Source organism: Rhinolophus sinicus, chromosome 8 (genome assembly GCF_057876585.1).
Source record: "Rhinolophus sinicus isolate RSI-liver-muscle chromosome 8, RSI-T2T, whole genome shotgun sequence".
Taxonomy (NCBI): Eukaryota; Metazoa; Chordata; class Mammalia; order Chiroptera; family Rhinolophidae; genus Rhinolophus; species Rhinolophus sinicus.
In genome coordinates this window covers 69,642,432-69,658,728 of record NC_142508.1, presented here as the reverse complement: position 1 = coordinate 69,658,728, position 16,297 = coordinate 69,642,432, and the positions used below count along the sequence as shown (strand labels likewise).

The window sequence follows — 16,297 nt, the reverse complement described above, 5'->3', positions numbered from 1 at the left end:
TATTTTAGCATCTAACTGGCCTGCCCCTCTCTGTCAAAATTTCCTCTCTAAGCCGTGAAGCATCCTCTTTTCTATAAAAGTATTCCAAAAAATATATGACTAATCCCTTGTTGATCCCCCTGAACACTTTGATAAATACCATGAGACCAGATAGCATGATTTCCATAATTCCATGTCGCAAAAGGACAGTCCCATACTTAGAATCTCAACACCTATGGTATTCCAGGAGCATACCATAGATGATGGAACCATGAGTAAGTCACTGCATCTCTTTAATCTTCTCTTCATTTGTGAAAATAGCATTGTGATATCTCTACTCAAATGTCAAATTATTAGTGAGGCTTCCCTGACCAGCCTTTACAACATCATAACCACTCTCTTCTTTCTTACCCAGCTATCAAAGCCTCTGCCCTTATGCATCCTAGTAGTAGCAGACAGACCATAAACACATTGACTTTCTTTAATGATGGTTTGTTTTTGTTTTTGATCTTTTTACATTAAATTTAGTGGTGTGACATTGCTTAATAAAATTACATAGGTTTCAAGTGTGCATTTCTATAATACATCATATATATATTATATTGTGTGTTCACCACCCAGAGTCACTGCTCCTTCCGTCACCATAGATTTGACCCTTTTAACCTTCTTCTACCAACTGCCCTTCCTCCTTACCCTCTGATACCACTATACTATTGTCTGTGTCTATGAGTTTTTGTTTATTTGTTTGTCTTGTTTGTTCTCTGATTTCCATTTTATAACCCACATATAAGTGAAATCATATGGTTCTCAACTTTTTCTGTCTGATACATTATCTGACGCATAGTAGTCTCTCAATACATTTGAACATTTTTCAGTGACTCAATGCATGAATGAATATCTTTTCCCCCATGTGAACTTGTGAGGAAACCGATATAAAAGTAAACACACACAAGTAAAGGACGATCTGCAGGCCTCTTCTGAAGATGCGCGCAGGCCTAATTACAGCTGCCTCTTCCCACTTCTCCACCTCTGTAGTGGAACATTCTGGCCACAGAATGTTCAAGAGCCATAGCACCGCTGCTCTACATAACAGGGAGCTTTGTGGAATAATTAATTTATGCCTGTGAAACATTCTGAATACCTCAGGATCAAATTACTGTTGTGCTTATTCTCACTCTTATATAAATATTTGCACGTGTGAAATTTCAGCACCTTGACATTTATTGAAATGGTTGCATGGAAAAATGAGACAAACTGACTCAGCGACAGGAGCTGGCAGTCGGCACAGAGAAAGACAGCCCTTTGTCAATGCGACAACCACAAGTGGTGTACCAAATACGCAGAAACCAGGACCTCATGTGTGTGGGGTGGGAGCAGGCTCTGAAAATGCCACTTCCCACTCACTGTCTCTGGGATCTGAACATACAGCTGGGCCTTCTGGCCTGCATTCTAGGACTACTCCACCAATATAATTACAGCAGGGTTTTTTTTTTCTTGTGTGTATTTAATGTGAACAAACTTCAGTTTTCCACCAAAATTCATTTTGGAGCCAATGATCTATGTTATCAACAATTTTTCAGTTGGTGTGACCCAGTATTGAGAAATGCAAGATTCAAGGAGGTGGTATTTGGGTTAACACCTTTCAATGAAAATTCTAACTTTGTTAAGTAAGGGAATTTAAACAGGTGAGTGGAAATTATGTGCCTGGCACACTAAATACGTCATCGCAATCTGAACCTTGTAAGAGCTTAATAGTAGCTGGGATTACTCATGCTTAGATATAAAGAACAGGGTCCCAGGGGTATGAAATATCTTAGTGATAGGTATACACTCGAGAACGCTGTGTGAAAGAAGTTGAACCTAACTCTTACTCCAAAGTTTACATTCAGGAATTGACATACCATTTTGTCTCCTCTGAAATTCTAAACCATGTTGTCACCACCTTGAATCTATCTTTCTCTCAGAAACATGGTGACCATTCAGAGGCTTAGCTTTGTTATAAATGTTTATATGCAACACAGAGCTTCTGTTTGTCTTTTTGCTTTCTTTCAGTGTATTTTTCAGTTACTTTAAATGAAAATCTTCAGTAACTACTTTCCAGAGTGTAGAAGGCACATTAGAGTTCATATGAAATATAAATAAGACAAATGCTGTTTTTAAACCTGTTTACTGCATATCTATTTTCAAATGTGATAGAAAGTGGTGCCATTTTAGAATAGGTTCCATTATGACAATTCTAATATTTTATTACTGCAATTTGGTATACCTGGTGGATAGAAAATGGAACATGGTGGGAGGGGGTATTTCCTTCTAACGATTGTAGAATAACTACAGGTATGTTTACATAGAGTAAGAAAAAAACCTCAACAAGTATCACACTTATAAACATTTTCTCAATACCTCATGAATGATCCTTATTGAAACAGTTACTTTGTCATGTAAAGATTTTAAAAATACAGTCGTCTCCCCTTATCCATGGTTTCACTTTTTGAATTTTCAGTTACTTGCAGTCAACTATGGTCCAAAAACATTAAATGGAAAATTCCAGAAATAAACAATTTCTAAGTTTTAAATTGCACGGCATTCAGAGTCGCATGATGAAATCTCACGTCATCCCGATTCATCCTACTCGAGGCATAAATCATCCTTATATCCAACCCATCCATGCTGTAGACGCTCCCCGCCCGTTAGTCACGTAGGAGCTATTCTGCTTATTAGTTCAGTTGCTGTGGTATCACAGATCATGTGTTCAAGTAACATTGGATTTACTTAATAAGGGCCTCAAAGCCATTGACATAACTTTTATTAAAGTATACTGTTATAACTATCCTGTTTTATAATTGTTGTTAATCTCTTACTGTGCCTAATTTATAACTCAAACTTTATCATAGGTATGTACAAGTAGGTATAGGAATAAACAAGTATGTATAGGATTCCGTACTATGTGGTATCAGGCATCCACTGGGTGTGGGGGTTAGAGGTCTTGGAATGGATTTTCCACAGATAAGGGAGGACTACTGTATTGCTTTGTGAAGTTAATAGAGCCTGGTTGATTAGAATGCTACTTTGATATCGAGTCATCTACACTCAAATGACTGGACTGAAGTCATAGAGAGAGCAAAGTTAATTCTATAAGAACTTGATGGGGCTACTTCTTAACTTGACCTGGTTTTGCAAAGGAAGAACAGAGGACCAGTGAGGTTTGATCCCAGCTCTTTTGAATTACTAAATGTTTTTGCTTTATTGCCCAAGGCTTGGTACATAGTGTTTTCTATTATTACTATTTGCATTTGGGGTTGCTAATTTATACTCTGATGAAAATGAGAGCAAGGGAATCAAATTTGCATTTTGTTTCATCGCATAAGTGTAGTCATTAGTATTTTCATTTATAGCTCATGAATGTATTTGTTATTAAATAGCACAACTAGGCAAATCTCAATTTCTGTCTTTAAGAGAACCACAGAGTGCAAAGGTAGCTTTTAAAATAGATAATACCACAGCAACATAACTAAAGTTAATGGGATGGAAACGGAAGTTCCAATAGCAGTCTGTCACACACAATAAAATTTTACCACACATGGAAACTACTTTTAAAGAAACTCTCCAGACATTTATATATTTAAAAAAAAAAAATCTATCTAATTATGGCTATGCTTACATTTACCAACCAGTTTAATCCTGTTAACCTCATGAACACTAAAATCACTAAATGTACTGAATTCCACATTTCTGCTCCTCATGGTCACATAAAACAGCCTCGCTTGTAATAAAATAATCACATTTAAGATTTTGAATGGGAAATTACACATAATCACAAATTGTAAAGTGACTCTAGTATAATTCTGAAATCATTAAAAAAGGTGGTATTCACATAGCCACATGCTCTTCAGTCCCTGCCAATGAGAACTCCAAACTTGGGTCTTTTTCACTTGTTCTAAGCACAGTATCCAGCATATACGAGGTTGAAAATTCCACTTATTCTAGAAATATTAACTACACCTGTATGGGTCTGTTTGTTTCCATATTATAACTACACATTGTTCTAATTGTAAGGGAATCTAGAACAGTTCCTATACCCAGAATTTCTTAAAAATCAGGGTTTTACCCCTAGTGGAAAGTCCCCCAGGTTTTTGAAAAATGAAGGACTGATTCTCTTGGGACAAATTCTTCTTTGCAACTACCTCCATTTTAGACTCTCTTTTCCCATAATATTCCTGAATCACCCATATTTATATTCATCCAAAGCAATTATTATGAGTATTCAAGGATGTCCTGTTATTTTGCCACTTTCGTGAAATTCAATCCAATTTTTCAAACAACAATAATAATAATAAATAAATAAATAAAATAAACAAATACATCATCTAATTCCCTTAGATGTTTTCTTCATGGCACTTTGAACAATAACCAGAAAATACAGAACTGACGCATTTATAACGTAATTATTTATGTTTCCGTCTCTCTACTTGCCCTGTAAGTTCCATGAAGCCAGGGCCATGTCCATCCCCTACATCATTCTATCCCTGAGAGTGGCGGTGATCAATAAACATCCATTTACTGACCTGAAAGTAAATATTCACCTAAAAGAGGACATCACCATGTCGAGAGTCTCTCTCTCTCTTTTTTTTTTTTTTTCCTGGACTCACTGACTTCTCTCTGTTTTTGTTGTCTTGTCCTCACCCTCTCTATTAGGAGATAGGAAGCCTAATGCAGCAGAAGTTGAAATCAGACAGATGTGCTCAAGAAACCAGCTCTGGCTTTTACTACTTGAGTAGCTTCCAGAAGTTAACTGACGCAGAGCTTTTATTTCCCTCACGAAAGGGATGCTCATAGCACCCACTTACATGGTCACTAAGAAATGATAAGAAATGGCAGTAGGTAGATGATCAGTAAATGGTACCCTCCTTCCCTCTGATTTTCTGAACAGAACAGAATGTCCAGAGCTCTGTGCCGATACCATGAGTGAGAATCACTGCTTCCACGAGGAGAAACAGGACTGATCTAACGACGATACATTGCAGGCTATTTGTATGTAACACCTGTGGGCACATCTTTATGTTCCTAGCCTGTTATCAGCAATGCGATAGCTATCGTTCCCAAATAATCAGATGATCAAATGCTGATATATACTGAATATGAGAAGAGAATTCAAAGATATATTCTAAGCTTCTTGAAAGCATGCATTTTTCCTAATCCATAACCCTCTGGGATCTGAAATTGACAGCACATAAATCTTTCTTAGGAAGGCCATTTTCTAACCATGTTCATCTTTGATTTAATTATCTGTGTATATAGATTCATTTATAACATGGTTTTTGACTATCACAAAGCAGCACAGTGCTAGACATAAGATCCCTCTCTCTTCTTTTACTATGTAATATAAAGTATATACGATATAGCATAAAGTATATATACTATATACTTTACTATATACTTTTACAACTGTAAGTTTTCAACTTATAGTTGAAACTGTTTTTAAACAGTCTTTCTTAAAAAGAGACATTATGATCTTTGATGCTGTAGCCCAGTGGAAATTATTTCACATGTACGCTTCTGGAATTTGACTTACAAGGAAACAGATGGAGTATTTGTATATTCCTCCTACAAGCCTCTCAGTGCATTGATATTCGTGCACAAAAATCTTTGCCTTAAAGGAAGAGTGTTGTCCAGTTTAACTAAACTCCTTCTCTGAGCTTCCAGCAATTATATATACAATCACAGGCAACCTTTTATAATATTTAACTCTGTGTTTTCCAAACTAGAACATTCAAACGTTAGATAGTCCTTCTTTTTGGGAACTGTATCTAAAGTCACACTTGCCACAAAATCTGAAAACAATTACTGAGCACCAGGGGTATGTTCTATATAGTCTTAGGTAATCTTAAATGCTGGGAATGCAGAGTTAGGCTCTAAGGATGGGGGAGGTGGTGGAACAACGCAAATAAAACCTGCTATTCTTAAATAAAACACCAAAGGGCGCGCGCGCGTGTGTTGCATTTTTTAAAATAGAAGGGGATGTCACACATTTACTTCTCTTGTATATTATTGGTCAATCTTTGATACTCTTCGATAAACCATCCTTCTCTACAAAATCAATGAAAACACAATCTTTGTCCTTCACCAAGTCATTTTGAACTCGTCCAAATGAAACCCAAAGCTATATTTCAAAGGAGAGAAAGAGTATCAGCATAGAAACAGACATTATACGTTAATTCTGCAGGAATGCAATACGTTGTAATCGGGGGAAAATTCCCGATCCTAGCTGGTCTGCTCCGATTGGTTGTGTATCATTGGGGAATCAGTATCGGCTTTTGCTTCTATCTAAACCCATCCCAAAGCACGCCACTGTGACACAAGGTGTTAGATGTTGAGAGGTCTCTGTGTTTCTTGATCTTCCTGTTCACCACGCACGTTCAAAGACCTTGGTTTCTCTAAAAAATACCTGTACATCCCTTTGAACTCTAGCTATGGTCTGAACTGCCAGCACCCTCTGGTCTTAAACATTGTTTGTCCAAAGGTGTAAATAAAGTGACAGTCACATTGCATTTAGCTTACTCAAGTATATTTAATTGTGCTATGGGTGGGAAGATTATTTTTAGTAATCATAAAACAATTAATGTGACCACAACACTTACTCAACCTACTTTACCTCCCACAGGAGATTCTAAGCAGGGAAATAACTAATTGTTAAGTCCGTGTGCGCAAGCAGCCAGCTGTCATGCTCCCTGGGATATGAGGATTTAATCATCAGAGAAACTGGAGAGCATTTGTTGGGAATACTATGCATAAATACTGAGCAGATTCGAATATTGATCTTTTAGATATTTAAAATTAAGTTTTGTCATCATCATCATCATTATTTAGCTTAGACTAAACACCACAGTGAGGTTTGGAGGTGGGTGGGGGTATTTTAGATTTGAGGTGGGTGTCTCTCTCCCTGTATTCTTTCCTCAAAAATCATAGAACTTTATGCCCTTCACTGAGTAAAGAAAATAGAAATTAGATGAAGAGTGCATTGGGAGGTATCCTCACAGGTAAGAAAAGCACTCTCTGGCTCCCGCCCAAATCCTTCTGTCTATTGACTTCCTGCCTGATGTCTCCAAGGAGAACTGCTGTTCTTCCTCCAGGAGGCTTAGAAGAGATTCCACATGTTACGGAAGCCACTGTCCTCTTCCCGCATAACTGGAGATCGACTTCATGAGAGGGCCTGAGCTGGGGTATTCTGTGACTTTCAAAAGTGAGTCATCCATGTGATGGGTACAGAGATACCGTCACTTTGGGCCAGCACTTAAAGAGGTTCTTGAGCTCCAGGATGTAACTGTCTCAGGCAATGGATGCAGCCAGTTTCCCACCTCTCCATGTCACTGCTACCTTTCAACTCCAAATCCAGGTGTTTTAATAGAAACTAGTGTCTTGGAATTCATATTACTGAAGTACTTACCTACCTACTCTTAATACAAAAGCTTAGGGTTTTTCGAAGTAGAAAAGCCCCATCAAAAAATATCATAACTTTGATTCAATAAAAATATAAAAATTAGTAATATTAAATATATTCTTCATTGATGAAGATCAAATGCAAAGTATGGAGTAGATCCTTTTTTTCAAAATCAGGAATGATTGAACACAGTTTTATTATCAGTATGTTTTTTAATTGAAAACTTAGCCCGAAGAAGTGAAGAAGGTACACATCCAAAGTCATGAAGAAAATTAGTAGAAGAATTTGGATTTCTAAATTCTTGCCTACGTTTATTGTATATATAGACACCTTACAGTGAAAAAAAAAAAAAAAATCTTCTGCTACCATTCAGGAAGTGCTATTTAATTTTTTAATTTTTTGTCCCCGGACAACATATTTCTTTGAGTTCTTCTTGCTGAAGTGCTTTATTTAACAGTTTCCCCTATTCGGCACCACCACATATCAAAAGTGCCACCAGTTTTCCAGGGCACAGACTTCAGTGTCACCACCCTTTAAAAGGCTTCCTTGATCTCCTCTTTTCATACAAGTTGGCTTACCTGGCCCTCTTCTCCCTCCCTATATCATGAATTCTGACATGTGTTCTATGTTGTCACACAGTGTTGACTGTCCACATTGATCTCTTTTGAAGATTTATCATACACAACATTGTACCTTCAACACCTAGAACATGAGTTATCAGAGTGTAGATGCTGACTAAATATAGATTAACCTGAATTACAAAGACAGTCTCACTTATCAGATCCTAGCTAGCATTGTCTATCTACCTGAATTATTTGAATGTTTCTTCTCAAAGGTCTGAACTAAGAAAAAATTTTGGCCAATTACCCTTGGCAGTAGAAATGATAATCTATGCCATCCTGATTTTTTTTTTTTTTTTAAAGACCCTATGTGTTTGCAATTTATCATTTTGACTCAGGAGGCATAAAAACAACTCAATTCCATGAAGGCGTTCCATGAAGACTCCATGTATTATCTTAATTTTTCTGAAAGAGAATCATTCATTACATGGATTTTCTTTTCCCCCAAGGAGTATTTTTTCTGTAGCTTATTTTTACAGGTTCCACTGAGACAAATGTTATTTGTATCCAATGAAGAAAGATGGTCTGAGTTTCAAAAAAAAGGTCAATGAATTAAGTTAGTTTATTTTTAAGCAAGTCATTTTTCATACTTTTACTTGCCTGGAGCAAAGTTTAGACTGTCCTGCAACTTCACTGTGGTTTCTCTAGATAATTAAGCATTTATTATTCACTTGCCTTACATTTCATTTACACATTCCATCTTCAATCACTTAGGATGGACTGCAACTGTTTTCCCACTAGTGTCCTCAAATTAGTGCTTTTTAAATAAATGCCACATTTCTCCCTGTCTGTGCCCAAAATGTTAGAAGCAAACATACGGTAGTGGGGTTGGTAGGGAAGGTGGGAGAGACAAAGAAAGAAACAAAACATTTATAGAATACAAACAAACTATTTCTAGTCTTTTGAAGCTATTCACAAAAATGACAATTTATTTTGCAATTACTAATACATTATGTCGTTTCTGACACGAAAATGCCTCCTATGTCCATGTATAGCAGACATGTGGGCCTGCTTCCAAGTTCTATAAGTCCCTTTATAAACCAATGACAGCCCCAGGCATGAGTTATACTGCTTGGAAGTCAAGTTGGGGGGTGTTGAAAAAGAAGAATGTTGAAAAATCAGAGGTAAATCAAATAGACTCACTTTGGATCTTTCTTCAAACATCTTGGGCAAGCAATGTATCAATTCTGACCGTCTGTTCTCTCTCTCTCATCAGTAAAACTTAGAAGACACTAGTATTTATCTCAAAAAATTGTGAGGAATAAATTAAATTAAATTTCATAATGCATGTAGTCCCGTTCGCACAATGCCAAGAAAATAATGTGTCCAGTCAATGAGGTTGTTGTTTTTTATATTCTTGTTATTTTGATTCTTCCCATGGTTGTTATAATTTGACAGGGAATTTGATTTAAAGATGGGGACAGCAGTTTCCCTTACCTTCTCGGAAAGACAGTTCTGTCGTTTGCAAAATGGAGACAGAAATTCTTCCCTCCACGGTTTGGTTTAATGTTCTGTCAAACCAAGAGGACTGTAGAAACACAGTGATATTTTTGTTTGTTGCAGTTATTATTATTACTATTATAGTGACCTCTGGAAGAAGATGTATTAATAACCATCCCTTCCTTGTGTAGTGACTTTGGAACTTCTCTATCTCAACATGTGATCTAGAACTAAATCTGGGCAAGAGTGTGTCACCGTCTCATGGCTCATTTCTGCAAGTACAAGAATAGCATTGTGTTGGCTAGACATGTAAGACATAGTATGAGAGTTGGGAATGGCAAAAAGTTTAGTCCTAAGTGAATCTCAACCACAACAACACTAAAAATCACATCCGAGGTTAAAGTGGTATTCTTCCCACCAGAGGAACAATTAGGAAGAATATAAACTAGAAACTGAGTTGCATTCCCTGGTGGGTTCATCACACATCTTCCCTGTGAGTCATGGCAAGCTTTTCTCTTTCTCTATATAATTCATTCTTCACTTCCTCCCTCTCCTATCCTTCCTTTGCTTCTTTTTTCATTTTTTCCCTTCTTGCTTTCCAACCTAAAACACATATTGCAGGACTTCTAGGTGTCAAACACTCTGCCCGGAATAGGAATGCAAAATTAACAAATTAGACAAGCCCCACTCTTTCATGGACTACGTATTCTACTATGAGAACTGACTTTAAAAATATAAAAAGTGACTATATAAGGTAATTATTGATTATAATCTTTGAGAAGAAAACGAACAGGACAAATGGCAAATCTCTCTACTGTCTTAAACTTATACCTGAAACAAGATAAGTGTTCTCTCTGACATAGAGAAACTGATTATGGCAATAGAAAATAATTCTATAAAGTTGGAATGTAACAAGTAGAACTTATATGTTCCAAAGTCTGGAGTTGTGTTCTTAGCATTCAGGTGACAATAAAACAAGCACATAAAGGATTTCATATCTCCAATGCTCTGGCATCCCTTATTGCAAATATTTTGGCATCAAGTATTTGATGACAGTTGTCAATGAGCAATATTCTTTATAAATATCATGAAGGTGCTCAAGTCCCAGAGCCTGCGGAGGGAATGGTCACTGTCACAATATTGACCGTTATAACTACAGGTTTGACCCTTGCTGGTAAGGCCAGATTCTTGGTATGAAAAAGAACTAGGGCCAGGCTCAGATGGGTTCACTGGTGAATTCTACCAAACATTTCATGAAGAAATTATACCAAATTCTATACAATCCCTTTTAGAGGATAGAATCAGAGGATATATTTCCTAGCTCATTCTTTGAGATCAGCATGACCCTAGTTCTAAAACCAGACATTCCAAAAAAGAAAACAGGCCAATTTCTCTCATGAACAGAGTTGCGAGAATCCTCAACAAAATATTAGCAAATTGAATCCAAACAAGGATAAGGAGAGTTAGACACGATAACCCAATTTATTTATCCCAGGTATGCAAAGCTGGTCTAACATTCAAAAAGCAATTAATGTAATCCATCATAGCAACAGATTAAAAATCACATGACCATTTCACTAGATGAAGAAAAAGCATTTGACAAAATCCAACACCCATTCAGCACTTAAAGCTCTTAGTAAACGAGGAATGGAAGGGAACTTTCTCAACTTGATAAAGACTATTTACAAAAAAACCTACAGTTACCATCGTATTTAAAGGTGACAAACATGAAGTTTTCCCACTAAGATCAGGTACAAAACAAGATCTTACATCCTAAACCCAGGCCTTACATCCTTCATAAATATTAACTCAAAATCGATCACGGACCTAATTGTAAAACCCAACACCCTTATCACATCTAGGAAAATCTAGATAACCTTGGATTTGGTGATGACTTTTTAGATATAACACAATCCATAACATATATAATTAAAAAGCTGGAATTGATTAAAATGAAAAAAATCCTGCTCTGTAAAAGATACTGTATTTCACTAAATGAAAAGACAAGCCACACATTGGGAGTAAATATTTTCAAAAGACATTGTCTGATAAAGAACTGTTATCCAAAATATACAAAGAACTCTTAAAAACTAAATGATGAGAAAACAAATATCCCAGTTAAAAAAAAATGTGTCAAAGACCTTAACAGACATCTCATCAAAGGAGATACACAGGTGGCAAATAAGTATATGAAAAGATGCTCCCCATCCTATGTTATAAGGGAAATTAAAACAGCAATGAGCTACCACCACACACACATTAGAATGGCCAAAATCTGAAACACTGATGACACCAAATGCAGGTGAGTACATGGAGCAAAAGAAACTCCCATTCATTACTGTAGGAATGCAAAATGGTACACTGTGGTGTTTTCTTACAGAACTAAATATACTCTTATAATAGGATTCAGCAATTGCACTGCTTGGTGTTTACCCAAAGGATTTGGAAACTTATGTCCATATCAAAGCCTGAATATGGATGTTAGAGCAGCTTTAGTCGTGATTACCGAAACTTGGAAGCCATTAAGATGACCTACAGTAGGTAAATGGATAAGTAAACAGTGGTACATCCAGACAATGGAATGCTATTGAGCTCTTAAAAGAAACTGAGCTATCAAGCCATGGAAAGACATGGAGGAAACTTAAATGCATGTTACTAAGTGAATGAAAACAATCTGAGAAGGCTACATAGTCTATGATTTCAATTACTTGACATTCTGGAAAATCAAAACTATGGAGACAATAAAGAGATCCGTAGTAGCCAGAGATTGGTGGGGGGTTGGGGTGGGTGGGTGGATGAACAGGCAGAGCACAGAGGATTTGGGGGGCAGTGGAAATACTATGTATGATATTGTAATGATGGCTATATATGTCATTGGCCATATGTCCAAAGCTATATAGTGTACAACATTAAGAATGAACCCTAAGGCAAACTATAAACTTGGAGTGATTATTATGTGTCAATGGAGGTTCTTCCTCGGTAAAAAGTGTACCATTCTGGTGAGTGATATTCATAATGGGGGAGGTTATGCATGTTTGGGGACAAAGAACATATGGGAAATCTCTGTACCATCCTCTCCGTTTTACTGTGAGTCAAATACTAAAAATATTGTCTTAAAAATGGCTTTGACTTCAAGAGGAATCATCTTTCATAATTATTACCCAAATACAAACTTCAATATCCTGGTTTTTAAAAAAGAAAAACAAATGAACTGGGGGATGATCCCACATCAGTAATAACGTATGTTGGTGTTCAGCCAATATTTGCAGACTGAGCTATGCTGTGTGTCACAGACAGACCAACCACGTAGAGGGTCGACTTGTCAGGCACGCTATCAGAAGCGTATGAGTCCTGTGGCAATGAGTCTATGCTTTTCATTCATGAAATTTTCTTTATTTTGCTAGAATTTAAATTCCTTGGAGATGGAGAACTGACTCTGGGTGGTGAGCACACAATGTGATATATAGATGATGTATTATAGAAATGTACACTTGAAACCTATGTCATTTTACTAACTATTGTCACCCCCAATAAATTTCATTTAAAAAAAATTTCCTAGGTCAAAATTAGTGGACATTCTCAAAGTTTTTTATATATAGCCTTCAATTTTTTTCAATAAGTATACCTATTAACACTCCTACTATCAGATTTTGACTAATTCACCAAGCACGTGCTAACCCTGCATATTATTGTTTTAAACACATTCACTGATTTGAGAGGGTAAACGTTATTTTCTCTTTTGTTTTTTCCACATGTTGTAGCAGTCACAGAGGCCCACTGCTTGGATATCTCTTCAAGAAAGAACTTGCCTAAGAGTACGTTAGCTGGCACCTTACACTTGAAGCACCTTTTAAATTTTTTTTCAATTACAGTTGATATTCAATAATATTTTATATTAGTATCAAGTGTACAACATTGTGGTTAGACATTTATATAATTTATGCAGTGATCCCCCCAATTAATCTAGTAATCACCAGGCACTATACATAGTTGTTGTTACATTACTGACTATATTCCCTACGCTATACTCTACATCCATGTGAATATTTTGTAACTACCAATGTGTATTTCTTAAATCATCACTTGAAGCATCTTTTAGGGTTGGTTTTAGGATTCAAGCTGAGGCCCTACTTTTCCCAGTCACATCCAATCCAATGACTGAGCATGTTGGATTGTATGGAAGCCTGGTCAATTATGCGCAATGCGGGACTCCTCAAAAAAACAACAAACAAAAAAAACTTTGCTCCGAAGACCCCCATGGATTTGACCAAGATGCTGTTAAATATGCATTGCTGCCTTATCCTCATTCCAGTCCTCTTAACTTGCATGAGTATCAGACCTTCATTACAGTACAGTGGGCTTCCTGCCTAATTCCGTTTCATGCCTGTTATGGTCTGAATGTTTGTGTCCCTCTCAAAATCCAGATGTTGAAATGCAATCCTCAGTGTGATGGTATTTGGAGGTGGGCCTTTGGGAGGTAATTAGATCATGAGGGTGGAGCCCTCGTAAATATTATTAGTGCCTATATGAAAAGAGGACAGAGAGCTTGCTCTCTCTTTCCACGAGGATACGAGGTCACCCATCTGTAACCCAGAAGAGGACTCTGACCAGAACACGACCATGCTTGCACTCTGATGTCAGACTTTCAGCATCCAGAACTGTGAGAAATCAATTTCTGTTTCTCTGAGCCATTCAGTTTATGGTATTTTGTTATAGCAGCAAGAACGGACTAAGACAGTGCTTCATTTATCTTTCACAGTCATCAACCCCAATCAGCCACTTGTTCTCCTAACTGTCTCAGTTACTGTTTTCCAGGGGACACAACTGATCCACATATTTTTGTAACCAGAAAGTGTATTTATTTTCCATATACTTACATAATAAAAAATCCAAATACTCAATGGTCTTTGTACATTTTTTCTTATGTTTTTCCAATACACACTTTTTAAAAAGTGTTCTTAATCTGTTTCTGCATAGCACTTATACCCTCCTCCTCCTCCTCCACACACACACACACACACACACACACACACACACACACTCACACACACAGAGTCATATCTCAAATTTTATTTTTTGAAAGAGAAAAGGCCTCACATATAGTCACAATGAGATTCTATAGGAACAACTAACACTGCTTTCATTTGCACACACGCAACTATAATTATTCTGGCAAAAAAATGTTTACACATTACTCACACATATTTATGTTTCAGCTAAAGACCTTAAGCTGACTCTTTACTGATTATCACATTTAGCTTCTTCCTGCATTGTGTCTGCATTAGTTAAAAAACTCAATTTCACTCAAGCAATATTTATTAAGCAACTGCTACTGTGTTTCCCCAAAAATAAGACCTAGCCGGACAATCAGCTCTAATGCACCTTTTGGAGCAAAAATTAATATAAGACCCGATCTTATTTTACATTATATTATATAAGACCAGATCTTATATTATATTAAACTAAGATCGGGTCTTACATTAATTTTTGCTCCAAAAGATGCATTAGAGCTGATTGTCCGGCTAGGTCTTATTTTTGGGGAAACACGGTATGTACATTCTTCAAGCATCATTTCTCTCCATTACGCTTTTCACAATAGTACCAGAATAAACTGGTGTATAAATTAACTGGTATATAAATCATATAATTTTGTATCTGTCAAATTGGACAAGATAAAGCTAAAATGAATGCATGTTGAGACAGACGCTCATTACGCTGGGTTAAAATGTACATACTAAATGTTGCTGACAACATTTAATTAAGCAAATGGCCATGTATGTCAATGAGACTTAAAAGTGCCCAAATCCTCTGACTCAGTAGAGGGCTTGTATTATCTATATCTCATGGTAATTTACTATTCTTGAAACATAAATTATTTCAATGACATCACCATGCTTCCTTTTATTTACGTTGAAAATAAAAATCTGTCTTCCAGAACAGATGGTGAGATACTTGCAAGATGCGATTAGCCTTTGTAACTTGTTCTCCTTATATTTAATTCAGTGCCTGGTATAGAGTGAAGGTTGAAGGATATTTACTGGATTAATATCTATATTATATTGGGAATGGTGAACAAAAGATGAACAAATAGTCAAGGAACGACAGAGAAAATGATTCAACTCCACTTAAACACCGAACGCATGTTGGTTTATAGAAGCCCTGGCTTCTATAATGATTGCCTATGAAAAGTGAAGCTCGAATATATCTGACAGTGACTCTGAAATTAAGGACCTGGGTGTGAGTCCCAATTTTGTGCCCAATTCTGTCACTGTGACTTTGGCCAAGTAATAGGACATCTCCAGACTTTTTCTTTTCCCTTAAAATCCAGAGCTGACTACCTCCTCTGCCACTTCCCCAGGGTCTTCAAGGAGCCCAAATGAGATGAAGTTTATGACAGACTTCCTTCTTTGCTGAGGAAGAATATGTAACGATGTCCCCAATTAATGCATTTTAGAAGAGTTCTTTTCTGTTTTCAAATCCAAATTCAATTTTAAGCCATGACCTATTTATGTATAAATGTACTTTTTCTCACTTTTAAATGCATGAGGATTTTAGTCTTTGAATTAAAGAAAAGCAAAGAGAAGCTTTAAATTTTTCATTTAATTAATAATTGACTTACTGGTAAGACATGGAAATTTATCTCAATAATGCTGAAAATTCATGAATCAAAAAGAAATGATATGATATGTATATGTTGCTGTACAAGACTGAATTTTTCTACTTGGAAATTTGCAGACACCACCACCAGATACAGAAGAAAAATACACACAAAAAGTAATGTTATTTATGATTGTTTTTAAATGTGTTAGAAAAAAACAACATG

The 16,297-nt window shown here is 36.4% G+C and overlaps 1 protein-coding gene across 4 annotated transcripts in view; it reads right to left on the bottom strand.

Moving 5' to 3' along the window:
* Positions 1-16,297, bottom strand: part of CDH8 (cadherin 8) — a 324,252-nt gene that overhangs the window by 157,699 nt on the left and 150,256 nt on the right. The gene's annotated exons all lie outside the window — the stretch shown is intronic.